Genomic DNA, 6,398 nt, shown 5'->3' with positions numbered 1-6,398 from the left:
ATTAGCAATAAAACCCCCACATTTGCCATCCTTTGATTCGTTCATGTAACCTCATTTCCCCTGGATGTTGGACAAAAGCTCGAGAATCAGAAGTGCAGTACAAAAGGTCTTCACGCTGACCCTTTGCCCTCACTAGCAGAAGGCAGCCATCTCACATGAAAAGACAGAAGGCCTACTGAACTGTTAACACTTAAGCTCTCTGTGAATAGCAGAGCTAAAAGAGCACTGTAACACACCATCTGGGGCATCAGGGGTCACAGGCATCCCCCAAGATGCTGCCATGGGGCCCCATGAAATTTTCTTTGGCTGACACCCAAAAGCCCTTTCCCTGGCTTCTGCACCCACTCACCTGCACGCTCCCTCCTGCAAGGGGTGGCATGCAGTGGTTTTGAGTGAGTGAAGTTCTCCCCAGCCTGTGCCAAGTGTCCATCTGGTTCCAGCATTCCAGTTCCCACCTCATTTGCTAGCACACTCCCTCCCACAAGGAGTTGAAAGCTGCAGGCTGGGTAAACAAGGAAACCCTGTCGTGAGTTCCATGAAGCAGGCAGGGAGCTATCCTGCTTCAAATTCCCAATTATTTAATGAATTTAGGCAATGAATAATAATAGCTTCTAACATGACAAAGTAGAAAAAAATCAGATGTTTGCTTACCTACAAAACACCATTCATGAAATAGCCATGGCTACCACCACATCCCCAAATCCTATTCCTCCTCAAAAGTAACTTCTATATCTGTGTATGGAATTTTTCTCACATCAGCCAACTCTCTAGACAACAACTGGGTGTGCTCCAATTCAATTATGATGCTAGCTACCTGGAGTTAGCACAAACACCACAGGAGTCTCCCCCACTTCAGACACCAATTGCAAGTAGTAGGCCCCTAGGTTACCCACATTTCTATCTGACTTGACTCCAAATCAAGGGTTCTGATGACCTCTTTCTCATGTTTGATAATCTGCTATGATGGCTCACAGAACTCAGGGAAGCACTTATACTTACCTGTTCGTTATAAATGATGTGATAAAGAATACAGATGAATAGCCAGATGAAGAGTCACATAGGCAAGATTGGAAGGGTCTTGAGACAGGAGCTTCTGTCCCCAAAGAACTCAGGTGCATTACCCTCCCAACACAGGGATGTATTCAGCAAACTTCTTAGAAGCTCTCTGAACTCCATTTTTTAGGGATAGTTTGAATGGTTCATCATATAGGCATAACTGTTTATTAACTCCACCTCTAGCCCCTCTTTCCTCTGGAAAGGAAAAGGGTAGGTGTGAGGGGGCTGAAAGTTCCAAGCTTCTAATCATGTCTTGGTTCTCTCTCATGACCAGCTCCCATCCGAGACTAGCCAAGAGCCCATGAAGAGTCACCTCATTAGACCAAAAGATGATCTTATCACCCAGGAAATCCCAAGGGATTCTAAGGAGCTATGTTTCAGGAACTGGGGTCAGAGACCAAATAGAATAAAAAGATGTTCCCAGTATTCCTATCCCTCAGGAAATTTCAAGGGTTATAGGAGTTCTGTGCTAGAAACCAGAGACAGAGACCAAATATATATGTCTTATGTCAAAATAGGTAACTACAATTTTACAGGAAGTATAGGAATCAAGGATCGCGTTAACAAAAACTATGCAATCAGGAAAATTTACACTATTTAAACTCTACAGGACAAATTATGGATTTTTTCAAAAAATAAACTGCGAAGAAATATAAAGAGATGAGAATAGAGTAAGAGAAAGTGTGCATATGAGAGAACCTACAGATTGAAAGACAGATAAACTAAATACAAGAATCAATTGCAACATGAACCAACTGCAATAACCAGTAAGAAACATCAATCAGTTTCAATGTGTGGATCTTATTTCAATCCTAACAAACTATTTGAGAGGTGGAGGGAATTAAACAATAATGAGACAAATGGGGAAATTTGAAAAAGGGCTAGACATTTAATGTTATTGTAGAATTATTATTTTTTTAAAGTAGAATAATGGCACTGTGGCTACGTTTTTATAATGAACATATGTTTTGGGGATATATGTTGGAATAATTATGAATGAAATAACATGATATCTGCAGTTGGCCTCAAAATAATGAATGGGCAAGAGTAGAAGTAAGTAGGAGTATATAGAATTCTCCTGTTCCAAGAGTAAACCCCAGCTAGGATCCATGCCACCTAGGAGCTTGATCCACATCATATAAAAATCTCAGAACCAAGTCACCTAGGAGCTTGATCCACATCATATAAAAATCTCAGAACCAAGCCTAAACTGTAAAAAACTGTATTTTAACATTCAAGATGATCAATAGGTTTACTGTAGTTTAAGAAACTCTAGTATAGCAAAAGATATTTGGCCATTGTTTAAGCTTGGTGATAGATATATGAGGATACTATACTTTCTACATTTGTATCTGATCTTTAAAAAGAAAGCCAAGTTAGAGAGAAGGGTAGCTAGAGTGTGAATAAACCAAAAATAAACCTCTTCTTTTGCTCTTTGCCTCACATTCCCTAGCTTAGTCCCTGCTCTGATACTTACCCATTAGCATGTTCCCTAACTCACCCTCACATAACACACTCCAAGCCTCTTGAACTCTAGGGCCGTTCCTATTGTGTTACCAATTCTAAATTCCAAGATCAGCAAGTAGATGTCATAAATTGAATAAGTTATCTGCTCTCAGAGTCCTAACAACGCCTTTGAAAACCACATTTGAGACTCTTCAGGAGAGTTAAGCAGATAGTGATGCCTCCTGCCAGGAATGATTTACAAAACTCATGAGGAGACAATGTTTTCCAGCTGTCTGCATGCTATGGCTCAGCTGCACTTTTTACAAAGGTCACTGTTCTTTCTTTAGTGATTAAAAATATTTTAGCACTGTTTTGCAAACAACAAAGGGGAGGTAAAGGGAAATCTCTCTGCATGTAGATGCAACATTATATTTTTTACTGTACAAATATGAAATAATGCATGAATAAGGTCCAGAGGATCAACAAGACTAGAGGAGAATAAATAAAACATTCCTTCCTTGTATATTAGGCAAGGTCTTTTAATATACAAATGCATTTTCACAATGGTTCAAAAATAAAATCTACTCAACTTCCTGCATTTATACGTTGTCCAATCTCCTCAGTCTTCTCTTTTTTTCCAACTTATACAAATAATTGCCAAGTCATTCAGAATCCAAGGTCCTCTGGGAATTACCCTGCCCAGAAATTTAATAAGAATAGCCAGTGTTAGTTAAATTTCATCCTGCATTTAAAAAGCTCAATAAGTTTTCTTTAAACATTTGAATGAAGTAAGTTTTACTAGTAGTCAAATAAATGCAAAGGAAAATAGTGAAGTGTCACCATAACCTCTCAGTCATCACAAGTGCTACTTAGGGACGAGGAAAAGCAATAATACTAATGAGAGAGTGATGGCGGAAATCTTACTAGACAGAAGTTTAGCATTATGTATCAATAGTCTTTTCTATTTTGAAAAAAGTTTCATTGAAATATGACTGAAGTACTATAAACTACCCATATTTAAATTATACAATTTGAAAAGTTTTAATATATGTTTATAACAATGAAACCATAACCATTATCAACATAATGAACGTATTCATCACTCTCCAAAATTTCATGTTCCTTTTAAGCCCACTCTTGTGACCTGTCAATGGCATTTCTTTTTGTCCACATTCATGTCTTATAATTTTACTGAAATGAAATTATACAGTATGTGTTATTTCATCTGGCCTCTTGAACTCAGCATAATTACTTTGAGATTTATCTATGCCATAGCATGTGTCAGTGGTTTATTCCATTTTAATGCTGAGGAGTATTCTATCATATGGCAACATCAATTTATCCAGTCACCTGTAATATAGAAATTTGAATGGTTTCCACTGTTTAGCTGTTACAAATACATCTCTGTGAACTTGTGTGTGCAAGTCTTTGTGTGGGCATAAGTTTTCTTTTCTCTTCAGTAAATACATAGGAGTAGAATAGCTGGATTATATGGTAGTAATGTGTTTAAATTTAAATAAATTGCTGAACCGTTTTCAAAAGTTATTGTTCCATTTACTTCCCATCAGCCATGAATGAGAGTTCTAGTTCCTTAACATCTTGGCAATAATCTGACTTTTTTGGTCTTTGTTTTTTGGCAATCTAGTATGTATATACTCATATCTTGTGATTTTAGATTGCATTTTTTTAACAACTAATGACATGGAACATCTTTCCATCCACGTGGATATTTGCTATCTTTATATTTCCATTGGTAAAATGACAACTCAAATATTTTTTCACCTTTCTTGAAGTTTTTGTTTTTCTTTTCCAATTTACATGTCTTTTATTTCTTTCTCTTGTTTAATTTATCTGGCTAGAACTTTCAGTACCGTTTTAAAGAAAAGTGGTAAGAGTGACCATGTTTGACTAGCTCCTAATCCTAAAGGAAAACTTTCAATGTAATTTGTCATACGTGGCTTTATTGTGCTGAGGTACATCCCTTCTGTACCTAACTTAAGACTTTGTATCATAAAAAGACATTGAATTTTGTCAAATGCTTTTTCTCCATCAATTGAGATTATCAGATGGTTTTCATTCTCCATTCTGTTAATGTAGTATACCACATTAGTAGGTTTGCCTGTGTTGAACCAATCTTGCATCCTAGAAATCCCTTGATCATGTTCCCGTTTGCAGATGATATGATTTTACAAATAAAAACTTCTAGAGACTCTAGCAAAAAATGTTAGAGCTAATAAATAAATTCAATAAAGTTGTAGGATACAAAATGAACATACAAAAATCAGTAGGATTTCTATATGCTGAGAACAAACTAGCCAAAAAAGAAACCAGGAAAGCAATAAAATTTACAATAGCCACCAAAATATAAAATACCAAAGAATAAATTTAACCAAGGAAGTGAAAGATATCTATAATGAAAACTATAAAACGCTGATGAAAAAAAAATCAATGGGTACACACACAAAAAAAAATGAAAAGGCATCCTGTGTTCATGGATAGGAAGAACAAATATTCTAAAAATGACCATACTACCAAAAGCAATCGACAGATTTAAGGCAATTTCTATCAAAATACCAATGACATTCTTCACAGAGATAGAAAATGCATTCCTCTAATTCATGTGAAACCACAAAAGATCATGAACAGCCAAAGCACTCTTGAGCAAAAAGAACAAAGCTGAAGCCATCACATTACCTGACTTCAAAATATACTACAAAACTATAGTAACCAAAACAGCATGGTAGTGGCATAAAAGTAGATATATAGAAAAAATGGAACAGAATAAAAAGTCCAGAAATAAACTCACACATTTATGGTCAATTTGGTCCATTGACTTTTTTGACAAAGGAGCCAAGAACACACAATGAGGAAAGAACAGGCTCTTCGATAAATGATGTTGGCAAAACTGGATATTCCTGTGCAGAAGAATACAATTAGGCCCTTATCTCATACTACATACAATAAACAATTCAAAATGGATAAAACTTGAACATAAAATCTGACACTGTGGCTCTATTTCTTCAGCAAGGCGGCTGAGTTAGTTGGTGGCAGCAGTTGTGTGGCAGATGCAGAGATGCAGATCTCTGTGAAGACCCTCACTGGCAAGACCATCAACCTTGAGGTTAAACCCAGTGACACCATTGAAAATGTCAAAGCCACAATTCAAGACAAGGAGGGTATCCTACCTGACTAGCAGCATCTGATATTTGCTGGCAAACAGCTGGAGGATGGCCGTACTCTCTCAGACTACAACATCCAGAAACAGTGCACCCTGCACCAACTGTGCCTGTGAGGTGGCATCGTTGAGCCTTCCCCCCACCAGTTCACCCAGAAATACAACTGCGACAAGATGATCTGCCACAAGAGCTACGCTCACCTGTATCCCCGTGCTGTCAACTGCAGCAAGAAGAAGTGTAGCCACATCAACAACCTGCACCCCAACAAGATCAAATAAGGCTCTTCCCGCCTTTAAGGGCAGCCTCCTGCCCAGGCCCCATGGCCCTGGAGCCTCAATAAAGTGTCCCTTTCATTGACTGGAGCAGGAAAAAAGAAAAAAACAAACAAACAGGCAACAAAAGCAAAAATAGACAAAAGTGAATATACCAAACAAAAAAGCTTCTGCATAGAAGAAAAAAAAAGTCAACAGAGTGAAAAGGCAACCTATGTGATGGGAGAAAATATTTGCAACCATCCATCTGATGAGGACTTAACATTCAAAGCATATAAGAAGCTCAAACAACTCAATTGTAAGAAGATAAATAACCTGATTTTCAAAAGAAGGCATACAAATGCCCAGAAGGTATATAAAAAATGCTCAATATCATTAACAATCATGGAAAAGCAAATTAAAACCATAAGAAAATCCCACCCTGTACCTGTTAGAATGGCTTTTTTTT

At 37.3% G+C, this 6,398-nt stretch overlaps 1 pseudogene; it reads left to right on the top strand.

Annotated features, from left to right (window-relative positions):
- The first annotated feature begins 5,524 nt into the window (after positions 1 to 5,524).
- Positions 5,525 to 6,044, top strand: LOC116538972 (annotated as a pseudogene).
- Positions 6,045 to 6,398: the final 354 nt, after the last annotated feature.

Source organism: Sapajus apella, unplaced genomic scaffold, assembly GCF_009761245.1.
Source record: "Sapajus apella isolate SASKATOON/1434 unplaced genomic scaffold, GSC_monkey_1.0 scaffold124, whole genome shotgun sequence".
Classification (NCBI taxonomy): Eukaryota; Metazoa; Chordata; class Mammalia; order Primates; family Cebidae; genus Sapajus; species Sapajus apella.
This window is presented reverse-complemented; position numbering and strand designations above follow the sequence as displayed.